This window comes from Eptesicus fuscus, chromosome 14 (genome assembly GCF_027574615.1).
Source record: "Eptesicus fuscus isolate TK198812 chromosome 14, DD_ASM_mEF_20220401, whole genome shotgun sequence".
NCBI lineage: Eukaryota > Metazoa > Chordata > Mammalia > Chiroptera > Vespertilionidae > Eptesicus > Eptesicus fuscus.
In genome coordinates this window covers 78,099,692-78,121,252 of record NC_072486.1, presented here as the reverse complement: position 1 = coordinate 78,121,252, position 21,561 = coordinate 78,099,692, and positions in this window count along the sequence as shown.

Here is a 21,561-nt window from a genome sequence, read left to right as displayed (position 1 = left end):
CAATTGATTTGTCTCTCTCTCATCAATGTTTCTCTCTGTCTGTGTCTCGCCCCTCCCTCCCTTCCACTCTCTAAAAATCAATGGAAAAATATCTTGGGTTGAGGATTAACAACCACAACAACAATACACACACAAATATACACATATGGGCATTTTCTCTCCTTTATTATTAAAAATCAGGAGGATGGACAGATGCTGCTCCACTGCCATCACTCCCTGGGCTCTGAGAGTGTGGAAGGCAGGTGTCCTAAATCTGAAAATTCCACAGTCTGTGTATCATTAAGAAAGATGTGGTGTGGGCAGGGGTGGACTGGGGGAGAGAGAGTTGTCTTTGTTAAGGCTGTGAAAATAGTGATCGTTAGAATTTTTTCTTTTTTAAATTAGAGTGGAAAGGAAGCAGAAGGGTGGAGCAATCAGATTTTGTCTCTCCAGGTTCAGAAAATAAAAAGTATGTTACATAGTGAACTTCTGGTCACTTCCTGAGCTGTGGTCTTGGGAGTTCTCTAAGGGTAAATATTTTTTCAACATGTGTGTCACCTTGTGTGGTTCTTTTCTTAAAGGATGGGCATACCTTCAGTTTCTATGTGTTTTGGGTTGTTCTCCATTGCTTTCCAGGATTTGATGCTTGCCAGTTTTCTCAAAGTTTATCAGTGGGCCATTTAGTCTGTTATAAGCCACTGTTATTTTTGAAACTAGACTCAAGCTCTAAGGCAGTGATGGCGAACCTATGACATGCATCTCAGCACTGATACACGTAGACATTTCTGATGACACGCGGCCGCTGAGACGGTTGCATGCCGAGGATGAAACATTTGCTGCTCCTGAGGATGAAACATTTGCGACTAGAATCTTGGAGTTAGAGTCTAATCAGAAATGGCTACGTGTGTCAGTGCTGACACGTGTGTCATAGGTTCGCTATCACTGCTCTAAGGTTTTATTCTCTTGTCCTTTCCATGGCCCATGTGTAAAATGAGCATAAATTGAGGATTATATGAAAGTTTGGTCCAGTCATCTGCTTACTAGCCATTTACCACTTCTTCCCTCCTAAGAAAACTACAATCTTTCTTATAAAGATGATGTGCCCATTCTTTGCATCTAGTTCACCATACGTTCACAAGACATAAGCACAAGTTATGTGGAGATTTCTGGTTGGCTTTGATTTTGTAATATAAGTGTCATTCTGTCTCCTTTATTGTTTCTACCTTTTTCTATCTATAATTCTGATATGAGGCTGAAGGTGAAGCTGCCATCTTGCCACTTACAAAGAGCAGGTAGGGAGAGAAAATCAAGTTCTTTGCATAGTAATATCAGTCCTGGACTTAACACTGTAAACTCCTTGTTATATCAAATCTCAACCCTTTGTGTGTTAAGCCACTTAAGCGAAGGCTCTCTGACCTACAGCCTGACTCTCTAGGTGACACTCTGGGACTGAAGGAGAGTCACCATCAGACCAGCCACAGAGATTTTCAGACCAGCAAGAGCTTAGTTGTGGTGAAGTCTGAGAAATCCCACCTGGGTCATACCCACTTATGGCCTTCCTTGTTGGGGGTCAGGAGGACTTCAGAGACCTCACAGGAAAGGAACATCACCCAACAAGTAGCGAGATAGAGGTTGAGGTCGGAGAACCCCATCTTTTTCCACAAACTACAATGTCACAAGGCATGCAACCCAACTGAGGGAGAGAAACACGATGGTTGGAAAATTACTGTCTCCGTCACCTAAATAGAGAGACTGCACCCTATGTAAAGGAACTCCTTACCAGATCAAATGAGACAGGTTTAAACATGGTTAAACATGTAGTTATATTTTTCTCTGCAAGTAATGGGTGGGAGCTAAGAAAGATTTTAAAAAGTCAAAATTTATTTTTTCTCTTTATACTATAAATGGAGCCTATGTTTAATTTTGCAATGGACATATTTCCAGTGAATTCCAAATTGTTCCACAAACAGTAATTTACTTAAAGTCTTATGTGACTCATTTCTCCAATCCTGTTTGAATTATTTTTCCTACAAAAGCAAGTATTGCCTCTAAAGTAGAATTAAAATTTCCCTATCTCATTATCCTCTCTCACATATTCTATATTAGAGATATAATGCTTAAGAATATATATTTCTCAGTGGGTTGAGAATTGTCCCATTCACCAAGAGGTGACTTGTTCAATTCCCACTCAGGACACTTGCTTGAGTTTCAGGCTCATTCCCCAGTAGGGAGTGTTCAGGGGGAAGTAGATTGATTTTTCTATCTTTCTCTCCCTCTCCCTTTCTCTCTTTCTCTAAAATAATAAAAAAATTATTGAAAATAAGTTAAAAAGAGAATATATATGCACTAAATAACACAGCAAGCATGCTCATAAAATATAAAATGTAGAAAATGCAAAGACATACAAATTAAAATGCCCTAATAATAGAAAACCTTAATATACCATTCTAAGTACAAGGCAAATCAATTAAATAAGACATAAGTAAGGAGATAGAAGAATTAAACAACATAATAAAGTAGATCTCATGATGTATAAAAAATACACTCCCTATGTAATAATAAAGAATACACCCTTACTCTGACTGGTTTGGCTCAGTGGACAGAGCGTCAGCCTGCGGACTGAAGGGTCCCGGGTTTGATTCTGGTCAAGGGCATGTACCTTGGTTGCGGGCACATCCCCAGTAGGATGTGTGCAGGAGGCAGATGATCGATGTTTCTCTCTCATCATTGTTTCTAGTTCTCTATCCCTCTCCCTTCCTCTCTGTAAAAAATCAATAAAATATATTAAAAAAGAAAAGAATACACCCTTGTTTTTCAAGCACATATGGACCAGTCACAAAAAATGATTACCATAATCCTATCTAATAAAAGAATAATATGCAAATTGACCATCACTGCAACACACAAAGATGGCTGCCCCATGTGGTGTGGTCAATGATAGCTGCCCCCATGTGAACAAAAGATGGCTGGCAGGGGAGGGACCAGGTCTGCAAGGGAGGGCAATTGGGAGGGACCTGTTGGGGGCAATCAGGCTTGCAGGGTAGAGCAGTTGGGAGGGACCAGGCCTGCAGGGTAGGGCATTTGGGGGTGACCAGGCCTGCAGGGGAGGACAATTAGGAGCAATAGGGCATGCAGGGGAGCAGTTAGGTGTCAATCAGGATGGCAGGAGAGTGGTTAGGGGGTGATCAGGCTGGCAGGCAGAAGTAGTTAGGGGCAATCAGGCAGGCAGGCAGGTGAGCAGTTTGGAGCCAGCAGTCCAGGTTAGAGAGGGTGCAGGCTGGGCTGAGGGACACCTCCCCCCACCCCCGTGTATGAATTTTGTGCACTGGGCCCCAAGTTTATATAAATAAAAGCCTAAGCAACCAAACGACCGAACAACTAATCAGCTGGTTGCTATGACACGCACTGACCACCATGAGGCAGATGCTCAATGAATAAGCTGCCCCCTGGTGGTCAGTGCTCTCCCACAGTTGGAGCGCTGCTAAGCTTATCGACCTGTCCCAGTGGCCCACCAGTCTGGCTTCAGCCACTCACTCCCTCAGTAGTCCTGCAGGTCCAATCTCCAGAGAACAGGCCAGGCACCGATGGACTCGAACAAGCGCCACTGGCACAATCCTGGCAGTACCACCTGCCTCTTGGAAGTTGGCCTTGGGCACCCTGGCTGCTTCCCCTCCCTAGATGCTCTGCAAGAAAGAAACTATATAAAACTGGCCACCAGGTGGCTTCTGACAACCTGCGCGAATGTCAGCAAGATGGATCTGGATCCTGGGGCGGTAAGGGTGTCCCACCACTTGCTGGAAGGGCATATCATGTCCTGACCCCTTCTCACACCCCCTGGGGACCCCACCCATGCATGAATCCATGAACCAGGTCTCTAGTATACAATAATAAATGTGGTCCATAAAGTAGAAATACTACAAACACTTTCCGATAAAAATGCAATAAAACCAGAAAATATTATAGAAATAAGAAAGGTTATTCGAACTGAAAATTAAAACACCTTATTTTAAACAACTCTTGTTGAAAATAAACATACAAACTGAGACTTTAGTTTGTATGTTTTATTAGATCACAATAATAAAAATACTGAATACCAGATGCTATAGGATTCATTTAAAGGAGTGATCAGAAGAAAATGCTTTGCATCAAAGACTTTTACGATAAAAATAAAAGAATAAAAATAAATTAAATCCTCAATTCACAAAATAAAAAACTAGAAAACTAGAAAAAGTACAATAAAGTAAACCAAAAGGAAGCATTAGAGGAAAAAAAATACTTAGATGTAGTTAATAAATAATAATCCTTGCTTATTGGAAAAACAAAATAAACAAATTACTAATTAGGTTATCCAAGCAAAAAAAAGGAAAACCTCTTTGTGAATGAACTTGAAAACCTGGATGAAATGGATAATTTACTAGGGAAACACAGATTGCCAAAATTGTCTCCAGTAGAGAGAGAAAGTATAAATAAAATAATTATCAAGTAAGAAATAGAGAAAGCTCTTATGGAGCCACACTACCAAGTAAGCACCAGGACCAGAATGTTTTGCATGAGAATTTTTCCAAATTTTCAAAGTCCAAATAGTTCCAATGTCCTTCACATTGTTCCAGAGCATGGAAAATGAAGGGAGATGTCTTCATTGCCTTTTTCAAAACAAATTTAACATTAATAACCTAAACCAAATAGTGACAGTGCAAAAAAATTAATCTATACATCAGTATCTGTCATGAATATCAATACAAAAGTATTAAATAAAATTTTAGGAAATAGTCTCCAAAACCACATGAAGAATATGAGACATCATAATCAAGTGGAACGCAAAACAAATATGAAACCTGGATAAAATATTAAGAAATCTACTAATATTATGTACTTATTAATAGGTTTAAGGAGAATCAAAAGACTTTCACATAGATGAATTTTAAAAGACTTTGTCAAAATTAATTGCTGTGAATGATAAAAACTCTCAAAAAATAGTGATTAGGGGATACTTGCTTAATATAATTATACACACACACACACACACACACACACACACACACACACACCATAAACTCCTGTTTTCCAGTATCTCAGTTACTTAACTGAAAAACACTGAGGGCATATCCAGCAGCATAGTGGGTATGCTCATTTACTATGATTCAGTATTATAATAGAGATTTTAGCCAATGCAATCAGACAAGAACAATCAATTAGGGACATAAGAGTAATGGGGGTTGGGGGGTAATGGGGAAATGACACATATATAATACCTTAATCAATAAAGAAATTTAAAAAAAGAGTAAACAAAGTAAAAGTGATAAAGAAACTGTGGTATATTTATAAGGTGGAATACTATCCATCAGTAAAAGAGAACAGCTATTGATGCAAACAACATGAATGATTTTCAAAATCATTATGCTAAGTGAAGGAAGCCAGTCTCAAAAGGGACTTTGTTGTACTTTGTCTAGATTCTCAGTGTCTAGTATAAAATCTTCAGTCAAGTTCAAACAACCACTAATTGTTAAAGAAGGGATGAATATGTATAAACTCCCAGCACAGAAGGGAACATCTTCATTCTTCCTTCTGATTAATCACAAGGCATGGTATTTATCAAGACCTTCTATCTGCCTTGGGAGACAAATGAGCAACACTGCTCTCAGGGTTTTGTACATGGGCTTCTCATCTCCTCACAGCTTCTCAAGAGCAGAGCCTGTTACTTTGCCTCATCTACAGCATTAACCTGAATGCAAGGGTAAGAATAAGTGAGTACATTTACAAGAAAGTAACTACACAGCAGTTAAAGACTTTTTATCACATTAACCTGTATTTACATTTTTCTTGCAAGGTATGTGTGGCTCTTTGGTTAAGTATGTGCTTCTAGAAGTTTGTTATATAGTAGGATGTTTCATCATTGGAGCTTCAGAATATTGTCTGAAACTCCACTGATGAAAACAATAGACAGAGTGTGTGTGCCCCATATTCTGCAGAGTGAAGCCAACCCTGTCTCACTGTGAGTGACTATTTCTGAAAGAATCATGAGCTTCTTTCTGTCGTGCTTCTCTTATCCTTGAACCTTTGCTAACTTTTTAAAATGTACAGTCTAAACTGATTTTGGTATATATATCCTATTGTGGGCAAAATGAGGTGAGGCATGAAGAAGTCAATTTCAAGTGGGCAGAGCAAGGACAGTGGCATGTGACCACCAAGACATGCTGGCAGAATGTGGAAAGGTACTTTGGGAAATTCTATAAATGATTAGGGTTGGAGTATGTAGTAGAAAAGTCATAGACTTCACCTACTGTTATCCACATATTTAAGGGATTTAAAAATATATTTACTGTAGAAAGTATTATATGTGTACCATTTTATCCCCACATTTACCCCTTACAGTCCACCCCCTTCCCCTGTCCCAGGCCTTCCCCACACTATTATCTGTGTCAAGAGATCATGTATATTTGCATACAAGTTCTTTGGTTAATCTCTCCCCACCCACCCCCACACTTTGCCTTCCTTCTGAGAATCAACATTCTGTTCCATAGTAATATGCCTCTGAATCTATTTCGTTCATCAGTTTATTTTGTTGATCACATTCCACATATGAGTGAGATCATGTGATAGTTGTATTTTGGAAATTAACCCTTTATCAGATGTATCATTGGCAAATATGTTCTTCCATGCAGTGGGCTCTCTTATCATTTTATTGATTTTATATATATATATATATATATATATATATATATATATATATAAACATATATATATATTTTTTTTTTTTTTTCTGTGCAGAAGATTTTCATTTTGATGTAGTCCCATTTCTTCCTTTTCTCCTTTGTTTTCTTTGTCCTAGGAGATGTATCGGTAAACATATTGCTAAGAGAGATGTCTAAGATTTTCCTAACTATGGTTTCTTCTAGAATTATTATGGTTTCAAGACTTATATTTAAGTCTTTTTGTCCATTTTGAGTTTATTCTTGTGGATGGTGTAAGTTGGTGATGTGGTTTTGGTTTTGTGGTTTGTTTGTTTTTGCATGTATCTGTCCAATATTTCCTTTTTAAATGTCATTATTGATTAAGATATTACATATGTGTCCTAATCCCTCCATTAACCCCCCAACACCTCCACTCATGTCTCACCCCCCCCCCTGAAGTTCGTGCCCATTGGTTAGACTTATATGCATGCATACAAATCCTTTGGTTGATCTCTCCCCCTTACTCCCAACCTCCCCTACTTTCCCTCTGAGATTTGACAGTCTGATCAATGCTTCTCTGTCTCTGGATCTGTTCCTGTTCATCAGTTTATGTTGTTCATTATATTTCATAAATGAGTGAGATCATGTGGTATTTATCTTTCTCTGACTGGCTTATTTCATTTAGCATAATGTTCTCCAGTTCCATCCATGCTCTTGCAAATGGTAAGAATTCCTTCATTTTTACTGCAGTGTAGTATTCCATTGTGTAGATGTATCACAGTTTTTTAATCCACTCATCTGCTGATGGGCACTTAGGATATTTCCAAGTCTTAGCTATGGTAAATTGCGTTGCTATGAACATAGGGGTGCATATATTCTTTCTGATTGGTGTTTCTAGCTTCTTGCTGTATATTCCTAGAAATGGGATTGCAGGGTCAAATGGGAGTCCCATTTTTAGTTTTTTTAGGAAACCCCATACTGTTCTCCACAATGGCTGCATCAGTGTGCATTCCCACAGGCAGTGCATGGGGGTTCTTTTTTCTCTGCATCCTCACCAACACTTGTCGATTGTTGATTTGTTGATGATAGCCATTCTGACAGGTGTGAGATTATACTGCATTGTTGTTTTGATTTGCATCTCTCGGATAATTAGTGACTTTGAGCATGTTTTCATATGTCTCTTGGCCTTCCTTCTGTCTTCTTTCAAAAAGGATCTATTTAGGTCTGTTGCTCAATTTTTGATTGGATTGTTTATCTTCCTTTATTAAGTTGTATGAGTTCCCTGTAAATGTTGGAGATTAAACCCTTATGGGTCATGACATTGGCAAATATGTTCTCCCTTACAGTGGGCTTTCCTATTGTTTTGTTGATGGTATCTTTTGTTCTGCAAAAGCTTTTTTATTTTGATATAGTCCCATTTGTTTATTTTCTCTTTAGTTTCCATTGCCCGAGGAGCAGTATCAGTGAAAAAATTTCTTTGGCATATGTCTGAGATTTTGCTGCCTGTGGATTCCTCTAAGATTTTTAAGGTTTCCCATCTTATGTTTAAGTCTTTTATCCATTTTGAGTCTATTTTTGTGTATGGTGTAAGTTGGTGGTCTAGTTTCATTTATTTGCAAGTATCTGTCCAATTTTCCCAACACCCATTTGTTAAAGAGACTGTCTTGACTCCATTTTATGTTCATGCCTCCTTTGTCAAATATTAATTGAGCATAGTGGCTTGGGTCGATTTCTGGGTTCTCTATTCTATTCCATTGATCTATATGTCTGTTCTTTTGCCAGTACCGGGTTGTTTTAAGAACAGTGGCTTTATAATACAGCTTGATATCTGGTATTGAGATCCCACCTACTTTGTTCTTTGTTCTCAGGATTGCTGCAGCTATTCGGGGTCTTTTTTTATTCCAGACAAATTTTTGGAATGTTCATTCTAGGTCTGTGAAATATGCCGATGGTATTTTAATGGGTAGTGCATTGGATCTATAGCAGTGATGGGCAACCTTTTGAGCTTGGTGTGTCAAACTTCGCCAAAAAACTGAGCATAACTCGGGTAGTGTGTCACTTTGAGGAAAAAACATTATTTCGTGATATTTATAGTTTAAATAACATAAATGTATAATTGTTATATATAATTGTATTTAATAAACCAAAAACTAAATATTTAACTTACCTGCTTAATGACTTCTTTGTTCATCCATCAGTTGGTTTCTTTTGTTGGTCTTGATATTATTTAGCTTGTGTGGGGTGCCGTGAACTAAGATAAGTGAGGGGGAGGGGGAATTCTTTAACTAACCTGCTTATTAGTGACTTTTTTGTTGCTGAATTTCATTGGCTAAATCTTCAATTAAAGGTTGGTATTTTGTACACTTCAGGCCCAAGCAAGCGCTACTAACTTCATCTGTCAATCTGTTTCTTTTGTTGGTTTTGATATTATTTAATGCTGAGAATAAGGCCTCACAAAAGTATGTAGAGGGAAAAATTGTGAGTAAAGCCATTGCTATATTTTTCAGGGTGCTAAAAGTGTCTGGTAGTCGGTTCCAGGCACTCCAAATTTCCTGTTCGCAGTGGCACTCCTCTTGATTCTCCAAGCGGCACCTTTCCAGATTCTCAAGCTTTGACCTCAAGTCGACAAACATCTGAGCCCAGATACTGTCTTGAAATTCTGCAAGTTGCATCTCCAAATCATCAATTTGCATCCATTGGAAAACATTTAATTCCAAACTACTGTAGACTACTACATCAGGATACTTAATTATTTTCATGGTCTGTTCTAGACTTCTAAATTGACTAAATCTATCACTAAACTGGTCAAGTAACGAGTCTAAAACATGCTGGTACTTCATATGCAAGAGTTCCATTTCATTTTGTACAGCTTCACTGGAAAAATACTTTGTTACTCGAGGAAAATACTTGTAAGTTTTAGTTTCTACATCTCGCTTGAAAATTTTAACTTTACTTTCAAAAGCTTTTATGTATCCAAACATAACGTCAATACTTTTGCCAAAACCTTGTAACTTTAAGTTCAGTTCATTAATATGAACAGAGAGATCTGTAAAAAACATCAGGGTGTTGACCCACTTATCATCATTAAGCTGAAGAAAGTTTCCCAGATCCTTATCGTCAAGAAATACCTTAATTTCTTCAAAGCACTCCACAAACCACTCAAGAACTTTGCCTCCGCTCAGCCATCTTACATTATTGTACATTAGCAGTCCACTGTAGGTGGAATCAACCTCCAGTAAAAGTGCCAAAAATTCTCACTTGTGAAGGGGGAGAGCAGCTATTAAATTAACTATTTTTGTAACAACTGACATTAAGTCGTTTAAGTCGGTGAATCCTGCCTTGGCACATAAAGCCTCCTGATGGATAATACAATGAAAAGGCACAATCGGATGTCCAATAGCTTCTGTAAACAATTTGACAAATCCGACTTTTTCCCCCACCATATTTGGTGCCCCATCTGTCATCACTGACACAACTTTAGAGATATCAATGCTTAGGTCACAAAATGTTTGTATAACAACCTTACATATTTTGCTTCCTGATTTACTTGTTGACACTGATACTAACTTTATCAACTCTTCTCTCATTGTGAGACCATCAGAATATCGACCAATAAAGGCCAACTGAGCATGTGATGTGACATCAGTAGTTTCATCAAGAGAGATTGAAAAATATTTACACTTCCTTATGTCTCTCTTTAATTGATGTTGTACGTTTGTGTTCAGTCTCATTATTTGGTCTTTTATGATATTTCTACTGAGTGGTAACTCAGATATTCTCTTAATAATTGCATATTTATTCTGCATATCGTGAAATAGAACTGGTGCACATCTTAGGAGAGTTTCTTTAATAAATTCTCCCTCACTGAGCGCTTTTCCATGCTGAGCTATAGAGTGAGCAATGCTCAAACTTGCAGATGTTAAATTTGTAGAGCCTTTCATAAATTTAAGGATGGAATTAAATTGGCTCTTATAAAGGTGTAGCTGCCTGGAAATGTATTCCTTTCTTTCATCCTCACTTTTTTCCAAGAGCTGGGAATGATTAGTTTCAAAATGTCTATTTATATTCCATGTTCTGCTTACTACCGTTTCAGTACATAGAACGCAAAATGATCTGCCATTTTTTTCTGTAAAGCCATACATCTTGGTCCATGTCTCTTGAAAGGGTCGGCCACTGCTACTACCACTTCCTTTACTTAACCTTAGTTTTTTATTTTTTGGGTTCTCCATTGGGGGGCAGTGACAGAAGATAGAATTATAGATAGCTTATTAGGCCTGCAGGCAATTAGGGGTTAACTAGCCTAACTAACCACAAAATGGTGCATATAACTGTCTTTTAGGAAAGGGCAGGGTTAATAAGCAGAAATAGGGGTTAATAAGGATGCACAACAGTAATAGTGATGAAATGGAGTCTGCACTATGGAGCAAGATGGTGTTCCTTATGTGTATTAAAATGGCTGCCGCTATTTCTAATGGCGGGAAACGGCACCCATAGCACGCCACAAAACCTCGCCTCTCCCAGCCTCCCCCTCACTTATCTCATTAATGATGGATTAGAAATCCATGACACCCCAGAAAAGTAGATAATGGTTGCTACGGTTAACTGTTATTTGGTTACTGGTAATGGCAGGGCCCCCAGAGATGCGTCCCCCACTGCGTTCCGCTGCTCCCTGCTCTGCCAGCGGAAGTGAGGGCAAAGATCCCGGCTTAACTGGAAGTCCCAGAACTAGATGCTCTGTGCCAGACTTCTGTTGTTTTGGCCTACAAACCTCCAGCACAGAGTGTCTAATAGGGGAGGATGAAACATTTGGGCCTAGAGTCTTGGAGTTAGAAATGTTTCATCCTCAAGAGCAGCAAATGTTTCATCCTAGGCATGCCACATGTCATCAGAAATGGCTACATGTGTCAGTGCTGACACACGTGTCATAGGTTCGCCATCACTGATCTATAGATTGCTTTGGGTAGTATGGACATTTTAATGATGTTGATTCTACCAATCCATGAACATGGTATGTTCTTCCATCTGCTTACATCTTCCTCTGTCTCTTTTTTCAGTGTCCTGTAGTTTTCTGTCTATAGATTTTTTACCTCCTTAGTTAAGTTTATTCCTAGGCATCTTAATTTTTTTGGTGTGATGGTAAATAGGATTGCTTTTTTAGTCTCTCTTTCTGTAAGTTCACTATTGGTGTAAAGAAATGCCATAGATTTCTTGGCATTGATTTTGTATCCTGCTACATTGTGGAATTCATTTATTAAGTCTAATAGTTTTTTGATGGAGTCTTTAGGGTTTTCTATATACAGTATCATGTCATCTGCGAATAAGAACAGTTTTATTTCTTCTTTTCCAATTTGGGTGCCTTTTATTTCTTCTTGTCTGATCGCAATGGCTATTACTTCTAGTACTATGTTAAACATGAGTGGTGAGAGTGGGCATCCCTGTCTGGTTCCTGTTCTTAGGGTAATTGGTTTTAATTTTTGTCCCTTGATTATGATGTTGGCTGTGAGTTTGTCATATATGGCTTTTATTATGTTGAGGTATGATCCTTCTATTCCCACCATGGTGAGAGTTTTTATCAAGAAGGGGTGTTGGATTTTGTCATATGCTTTTTCTGTGTCAATTGATATGACTATATGATTTTTATCTCTCAATTTGTTTATGTGATGTATAACGTTTATTGATTTGCGAATATTATACCATCCTTGCATCCCTGTGATAAATCCTACTTGGTCATGGTGTATGATCTTTCTGATGTACTGCTGGATCTGATTTGCTAGAATTTTGTTGTGTTTTTATATGATTTTGGGGTTAGGATTATGTTGACCTCATAAAAGAGGGTTAGAAGTGTTCCTTCCTTTTAAATTTCTTGGAATAGTTTGAGGAGGATAGGTTTTAGTTCTTCTTTGAATGTTGGTAAAACTCCTCCGTGACGCTTGGTCCAGACCAAGGCTTTTATTTGCTATGAGTTTTTAAAATACTTCTTCAGTTTCATCAGTTGTTATTGGCCTATTCAGGTTTTCTTATTCTTTCTGATTCAGTTTTGGAGAGTGCATTTATGTAGGAATTTGTCCATTTCATTTTAGGAACCTTGTTCAGCTTGTTGGCATATAGTTATCTGCAATATTTTCTTACATATCTGTGGTGTCAACTGTTACTTCATTGCCTTAGTTTCTGATTTTATTTAGTTGGATCCTCTTTATTTCTTGTTGATTCTGGCTAAATGTTTATCAATATTGTTTATCTTTCAAAGAACACACTCTTTTTAAAATATATTTTATTGATTTTTTACAGAGAGAAAGGGAGAGAGATAGAGAGTTAGAAACATTGATGAGAGAGAACATCGATCAGCTGCCTCCTGCACATCTCCCACTAGGGATGTGCCCGCAACCAAGGTACATACCCTTGACTGGAATCAAACCTGGGAACTTTCATTCCTCAGGCCAGTACTCTATCCATTGAGCCAAAGTTGTCAGGGCAGAACAAGCTCTTTGATTTATGGTCTTTTGTATTATTTAAAAAAATTTTTTTAAGTTTAAAGTATTACATGAGTCTCCTTTCCCCCCCCCCCATTGATCTCTCCCCTACACCCACCAAGTACAAGCCCTTACCCCCCCTACTGTCTGTGTCCATTGATTATGCTCATATGCATACATACAAGTCCTTTTTGTACTATTTTTAATCTCTGTGTCATTTATTTCTGCTCTAATCATTATTTTTTTTCTTACTTCTATTTACTTTGGGCTTTTCTTGTTCTTCTCTTTCTAATTCTTTAAGTTGTAGTCTTAAACAGTTTATTATTAATTATTCTTATTTTTTGAGGTAAGCTTGTAATGCTATGAACTTTCCTCTCAGGACTGACTTTGCTGTGTCTTAGAAATTTGGGTTTGGTGTGTGTTCATTTTCATTTGTTTCCAGGGAGTTTTTTTTTTTTTTTTAATTTCTCTCTTTATCTCACTGGCAACACATTTATTATTTTATGACATGTTATTTAGCCTCCATGTGTTTGATTGTTTTTGAGTATTTTTACTCTACTTGATTTCTAATTTCATTCCATTGTTATCTGAGAAGATGCTTGATATTATTTCAATCTTCTTGAACTGGTAGTCTTGTTCTGTGTCCTAACAAGTAATCTATCTTTGAGAATGTCCCATGTGCAATTGAGAAGAATGTATGTTTTGCAGCTTTTGTGTGAAATGCTTTAGAAATGTCAACTAAATCCATCTGATTCACTGTTTCTTTTTGAGTCACTGTTTCCTTGTTAAGTTTTTGTCTGGAATATCTATTCAGTGAATTCAGCAGGGTGTTAAAATCCCCTATTACTGTAATGTTGTCAGTCTCTCTCTTAAAGTCCTCCAAAAGTGTATATCTATATCTATATATCTATATCTATATCTATATCTATATCTATATCTATATCTATATCTATATCTATATCTATATCTATATCTATATCATCATCTATATGCTCCTATATTAGGTGCATATATGTTTACCATGATTATATCCTCTTGTTAAGTCAATCCTTTTAGTATTATGTAGTGACCTTTATTGTCTCCTTTGATGGCCTTCAATATGAAGTCTATTGTGTCAGATATGAGTATTGCTACTCCAGCCTTTTTATTTATTTCCATTTGCATAAAATGGAATAAAAAATAATTTTCCATCCCTTTACTAATCACCTTGTGTGAGGCTTTTGTTCTGTGGTAGGTCTCTTTTAGGCAGCATATATTTGGGTCATAGTTTTGTATCCATTCAGCTAACCTATATATTTTGATTGGAGCATTTGATTCATTCATATTTAAAGCTATTATTAGTAGCTACTTATTTATTGCCATTTTAATTCTCTCTCTCTCTCTCTCTCTCTCTCTCTCTCTCTCTCTCAATCTCTCTCTCTTTTCCCCTTGCCCCTGTCTTTCTTCTTCTCATTATAGTAGTCCTTTTAGCATTTTTTGCAGTACTACTTTGGTGTTGATAAACTCCTTTAGTCTTTTTATTTGTTTGGGAAGCTCTTTGTTTTACCATCTATTTTGAATGCTATCTTTGCTGGATATAGTAATATTAGTGTCAGATCCTTCCTTTTCATTATCTTGAATACTTCTTGCCATTTCCTTTTGGACTGTAGAGTTTCTGATAAAAAATCAGCTGACAGCTTTATGGCAGCTCCTCTATAGTTAACAAATTGTTTTTCTCTTGTTGCCTTTAAGACTCTTTCTTTGTTTTTTACTTTTGGCATTTTGATTATGATGTGTCTGGGTGTTGGCCTCTTTAGGATATTCTCACTTAGGATCTTTGTGCCTCCTGAACTTGTGTGACTTCTTCCTTCTCCAAGTTAGGGAAGTTTTCTGCCATTATTTCTTCAAACAGGTCCTCTATCCCTTGCTCAATTACTACTTTACCTTCTGGCAGTCTTATGATATGAATATTGTTACATTTTATGTTGCCCCACAGCTCTCTTAAGCTGTCCTCCTGTTTTTTAATTGTTTTTTTTTCCCTTTTGGTTCACTGATTGAGTGATTTTTTTCTACCCTGTATTCTAACTCACTAACCCAATCCTCAGCTTCCCCTAATCTGCTGTGTATTCCTTCTAACGTGTTAATTATTAGTGCTATGTCATTCAACATTTCCAACATAGTCATTTTTTACAGTTTCTATATATTTTCTCATGTTGAGCATCCTTGCAATAATCTTTATTAACTCTATATCTGATAAATTTCTCATCTCCATTTCATTTAGCTCTGTGTTGGAGAATTCTCTTGTTCTTTCAGTTGGGGGTTATATTTTTTTGTCTCCCCATTTTGGCTGTTTGGGTTTGTATCTATGTGTTAGGTAGATCTTTAACAATTCCAAATCTCTGGTGCAGGACAATGCCATACACGGTTTGTGACTGGTCCTGAGTACCTTGTTAGGAGCTATCAGCAATCCACAGCTTGTGGCTCCTTCTGCTGGGGCTGGTTGCCTTTAGAATGTACCAAAATGTGCAGCAATGTCTGATTTTCCTAGCGTGGGCCCAGAATTAGAACAGGTTAAGATTCAAAGCCTCCAGAGTTATGCCTCTGCCTGCAGTCTTATCATAATTCAGTCCTGATGACCTCTGTCTATTGACTCCAGGATGGGGGGAGAGATTTTCCAACAGGGTGGGGCAATGGCTTGCCCTCTAGGCAAAAGCTGTCTGGATGGTAAATGTCTGCCTGAGAAAGATGTCCTCTGCAACATGAGGGAATTACTCAGCACAGGGAACTGGGGAAGCTGCCTTCTGAGCTCTTACCTCAGAGCCATCTGCCCTGGATTCTGCTCACAAGCCTCTAGTTCACTCTACCCTCCCTTTGCTGGAGTCCAAGGTGAGTGGCTGCACACAAAATTTTGTGTGTTGGCCCTTTAAGAGGATGTCTGCGCCCAAACCGGTTTGGCTCAGTGGACAGAGCATTGGCCTGAGGACTGAAAGGTCCCGGGTTTGATTCTAGTCAAGGGCAGGTACCTTGGTTGTGGGCACATCCCTGATAGGGGAGGTGCGGGAGGCAGCTGGTTGATGTTTCTGGCTCTCTATCCCTCTCCCTTCCTCTCTGTACAAAATCAATAAAATATATCTTTTTTAAAAAGAGGATGCCTGCATTCCCAGCTTTCTTTCCCTTTCAGACAGAAACCCTGCTGCTTTTTAGAACCAACTGTTATGTGGGAACCTTTATCAGTTCTGGTGCTCTGAGCTGGAGGCCCAGCTTGGGGTTTAGATCTTATAGTTCTCAGTTGAGCAAAATCCACAGCTGAAATATACTGAGCTGCTATTGTGGGAACCCAGTGAGCCCTCTCCTGCCTCCATTTGATCTCCTCTTTACATGCTTGGTTCTTGGGGTTCTCTGCAGCTAGTCTTCAGTTGATTATTCAGGATAGTTTTTCTGTATTTTAGTTGTAATTCCAGTTTGGTCCTGGAAGAGTGTCTGAGTAGCTTACATTTATTCCTATGGCATTTTGGAAACTCTAAAGCAAGCATGTCAAACTTGTGGCCCACAACAAATATTTTTGCAACCCAGCCAATATAATGGTATGTAAGAAAGGTTTTAATAAAAATTTAGTAACTTAATTTTTATAATATCCTGTTGTACATAACTATCAATAATGAACTACAGTGTTCGCTATTGACTGCTTTCTATAATCATATTGCAGTCATTTCCTTTACATGCCTTATGCACAGGTACACCATTTCTCTCCACTAATACTAGCAGTGAAAATTTTAGCAGCCAAATGCCATGTCATTAGTCTTGGAATGACTTGTTCAGTGTGCGCAACAGGAAATATTTTGCTTTCTGAGAACAAGAAAAACAGGTTCATTTACTTGTGCAGTTATTCAGTGTCTGGTAAGCTAATGTTCAAGAAAAAATACTAATTTTTATTAAAATGTTCTATTAGTTTACATTAATGATTACTCATTAATTTCATCCCTTTGTATTCAGTATGTTTATATCTAAATCAATGGTTCTCAACCTGTGGGCCACAACCCCTTTGGGGGTCAAACAACCCTTTCACAGGGGTTGCCTTAGACATCCTGCATATCATATATTTACATTATGATTCATAACAGTAGCAAAATTACAGTTATGAAGTAGCAACGACAATAATTTTATGGTTGGGGGTCACCACAACATGAGGAACTGTATTAAAGGGTCGGGCATTAGGAAGGTTGAAAACCACTCAACCATTTGAGATCCAAATGTAGGATCTAAATAAACCTACATTTCTATGAAAATTGAAGCTTTTGGGGTTTTTTTGTGACCCACATAAACTTACAATTTGTTTATTTGGCCCATGTTAGCGTTTGACATGCTTGCTCTAAAGGAATTTTTCTTTTTTTACCAGAAAGTCCACAAAGGTCTCAGAAATCTTGATTACACATAATTTAGCACATAATGAATGAATCCAAAGATAATGTGGTCTTTGTTGGGAAGAGGGGTTAAGAACATGGTCCAAACTTTCAGGACAGAGGAGAGAGATCTTAGGGGTAGATCAAGGCTGACCTTGTAGTTTTACCAAAATGTAAAAGTCATCTCTATGTTCTTAAAAGAATTATTAGTGGTATTTTCCCGAGATAAAAGAAATTCCAGCCTTTCTTTGACTGGAGCGGACCCGCCAGATGCAGCTGCCTGGTCTGCGGGAGTTGGCTTGAGCTGCTGCGCAGTGAACAGGGTCTGAGGCCGGCCAGCCGGCTGCTTCCGAGTCAGCTGAGAATGGGCAACCACCTGGGGTGGCCCGAGGATCCAGAACCAGGCAGCAGGATGATGGAAAGGGTGAGCACTGCCCAAAAATGCTTCATCCAGGAAAAAAAACAAGATGGTGGCATAGGTTAAGCACCTAACCTGCAGCCTCGCACAACAATTTCAAAAATACAACTAAAAGTCAAAATGGACATCATCCAGAACCATAGGAAAGCTGGCTGACTGAAACGCCCACAACTAGAAGGAAAGAGAAAACCACAAGGAAAATCAGAGGAGCCGTAAAAGCCTGAGGTACGGAGACATGGGTGGAGACACAGAGGGTGGGGAGGACATGCACATGCACATGTGGGGAGGACGGAGCCTCAGAGGATGGGGTGGCTGAGTGCCTGGCCGATGTTATCTAGCGGGAAGGAGATAAAAGCTCCAGATTGTGATGAACCCCAGCTCTGACTGCACTGAACCCCAGTTCTGGGTGAGACCCTGGGAAGCCAGGCTCATACTGGGGGAATCTGGGCTGTAAGGCGAAACACAGGGGGAGCAGCGAAAGGCAGAGCTCCGGAGGCGCGCATGTGAATGCGCACAGAGGACGGACTGTTGCCTGTGCCGCTGAATTGCCCTAGCGGGAAGGAGACAAAAGCTCCAGACTGCGCTGAACACCAGTTCCGACTGCACTGAACCCCAGTTCCGGACGAGACCCTGGGGAGCCAGGCTCACACTGGGGGAATCTGGGCTGTAAGGTGGAAATGCAGACGAGCGGTGAAAGGCAGAGCTCCGGAGGCATGCATGGGAATGCGCGCAGGGGATGGACTGTTGACTGTGCTGCTGAATTGCCCTAGTGGGAAGGAGACAAAAGCTCCAGACTGTGCTGAGCCCCAGTTCCGACTACACTGAAACCCAGTTCCGGGCGAGAATCTGGGAATCCAGATTCATTGGGGGAGAGACTAGACTGTTTGGCAGCAGGCGAAACTCCAGGGCGCCTTTCTCTCAGAGGTGTTTGCAGGGAGTACAGAGGGACACTGAGGGACACTGAGACCCAGGAACCTCATAGGGCGGGGCTGACGGGAAGCCAAGGCTGTAGGCTCCACCCTGAAACTCCGCCCCATCCAAGCTGAGCACAGAGGCTTTTACAATTTTGCAAGTCTAGTTGAATAAGGCTGTCTCCCAGCGTAGACACAGCTGATCCTCACAGCCAATTGGACTGGAGGTCAAATCCTCCTAGTGTACCAACAGCAATCAAGGCTTAACAACACCAAGACTTTGCACTCAGCCCACAAAGGGGGGTACTAAGAGCAACCACCTAGGGAGATTGGAGAAGCTGAGTTACCGGCCCCTATAGGTCACTGACCACACAAAGCCACTCCATCAACATAGGGGGGCAGCCAAAATGTGGAGACACTGAAGCAGGTCATGAATAGAAGAGATGGAGGAAAGTAAACTAATGGACGACACAGTGTTCAGAACCACATTTAGAAGGTTACTTAAGAATCTTCTGGAGGACCAAGATGGCGACATAGGGCAGATACCTGATTGTTGCCTACCACAACAATTTTGAAACTACAACTGGAAAACAAAGCAGACACCATCCAGAACCACCGGAGGGCTGGCTGAGCGGATGCTCTACAACTAGAATAAAAGAGAGGGGGACACGGGATTATGCTGATGCCGGTGAGACAAAGATCACACTTTAAGAACTACGGCTCTGGCGACACAATGGCAGCCTGGAATGTGCTCGGCGTGGTTCCCCTGGCAGTCTCCGGCTGAGGGGAGGGCTCTGCTCACTGGTGAGCATGGACAGACGAGCCCCTGGGGGACATAGGGTGTCGCAGCAACCTCGGACCAGCCCGCTGCCATGCACCAGGCACACCGGAGCCTTGCCGAGCCCACTGCCCGGCGAGTTCCGTGGCAGCTTCCCCGGAACTTTGAGAAAATGGCAGGAGGAATTGCTGAGAAGGAATTGACCGATGGGAGTTGGGATCAGGAAGACAAGGCACCGCTGGGTCCCAGATCCAGGTGCGCTCGCCCGGTGACTGGTTCGCTGCTGCAGACCCGAGTGCCACTGCAGCGACCTCGGACCAGCCCGCTGCGGCGCATGGGGTGCACCAGAGCTTCGCCGAGCCCGCCGCCCAGCGAGTTCCATGGCAGCCGCCCTGGAGCTTTGAGAAAATGGCTGAAGGAATTTCTGAGAGGGAATTGACCGACAGGAATTTGGATCAAGAAGATGAAGCCCCACTGGGTCCCGGGTCTGGGTGAGGCCGCCCACCCCTGGGTCCAGGCGAGGCTGGGACCCGGGTCAGGGTGAGGCTGGGTCCTGGGTCCGGGTGAGGCTGCGCACCTCTGGGTCCAGGCGAGGCCACATGCCCCTGGGTCCGGGTGAGGCCATGCACCCCTGGGTCCAAGTGAGGCCGTGCCCCTGGGTCCGGGTGAGGCCATGCGCCCCTGGATCTGGGTGAGGCTGGGTCCCGGGTCTGGGTGAGGCCATGCCCCTGGGTCAAGGAGAGGCCATGCGCCCCTGGGTCCAGGTGAGGCTGGGTCCCGGTCCCGGGTAAGGCTGTGCCCCAAGGTCCGGGAGAGGCCACACGCCCCTGGGTCTGGACTAGGCTGGGTCCCGGGCCGGGGTGAGGCCACACGCCCCTGGGTCTGGGAGAGGCCACACGCCCCTGCGTCCAAGTGAGGCTGGGTCCCAGGCCCGGGTGAGGCCGCACGCCCCTGGGTCTGGGTGAGGCTGTGCTCCCCTGAGTCCAGGGGAAGTCGCGTGCCCCTGGATCCAGGTGAGGCCGTGTGCCCCTGGGACCGGGGGAGGTTGCACGCCCCTGGATCCAGGTGAGGCCACGCGCCCCCGGGACCGGGTGAGGCCACGTGCCCCCGGGTCCGGGTGAGTCCCCGCGCCCCTGGGACCGGGTGAGGCCAAGCACCCCAGGGTCCGGGTGATGCTGGGTCCCGGCTCCGGGTGAGGCCACGTGCCCTTGAGTCCGGGTGAGGCCGCAACCCTGGGTCTGGGCGAGACCAAACCAGAGGGAGTCAGACATGCATTACTACCATTTGTCCACCATCCAGAACTGAAAAGTCAGTGCTGACATGTACACATAAGGAACTAGTGGATATTGAAATTGGGTCTCAAAAAAACTGTTCGTCCAGAAAGAAACTCACTACAGACTGATTCATTTGCCTGTCAGCATAACTATTATTGCTGGTCTCACATTCGGTTCTTATAAGTATATTTCTAGTAACACATGATCTCACTCATCTAGGGGAAATGATGAACAACATAGACTAATGAACAAGAACAGACCCCGAAACAAGGAGGCATCAATCAGAGTGTCGGGCCTCAGAGGGAGGGCAGGGGAGGGTGGGGGTAGTGGGGAGAGATCAACCAAAGGACTAGTGTTCATGCATACAAGCCTAACCAATAGTTAAGGAAAACAGGGGGGTGGGGGCATCCATGGGGAGGGGTGTGGAATGGGAATGGGGGATGAGGACAAATATGTGACACCTTAATCAATAAAGAAAATAAAAAAAAAAGAAATTCCACTTTTTCATGAATGTGAGAGAATAGGAGACTTTTATTATAGTAACAATAAGCAAACAATTGAACTGGGTGGAGAAGCAGTGTGGGGATGACCCTCCTAGTAGTAAGTCAACAAGGTGTGGTGGTAACAGTTTCACAGGAAAATGAGATAACTAATTATTCAGCAAAGTAGTTATGGTAAGGT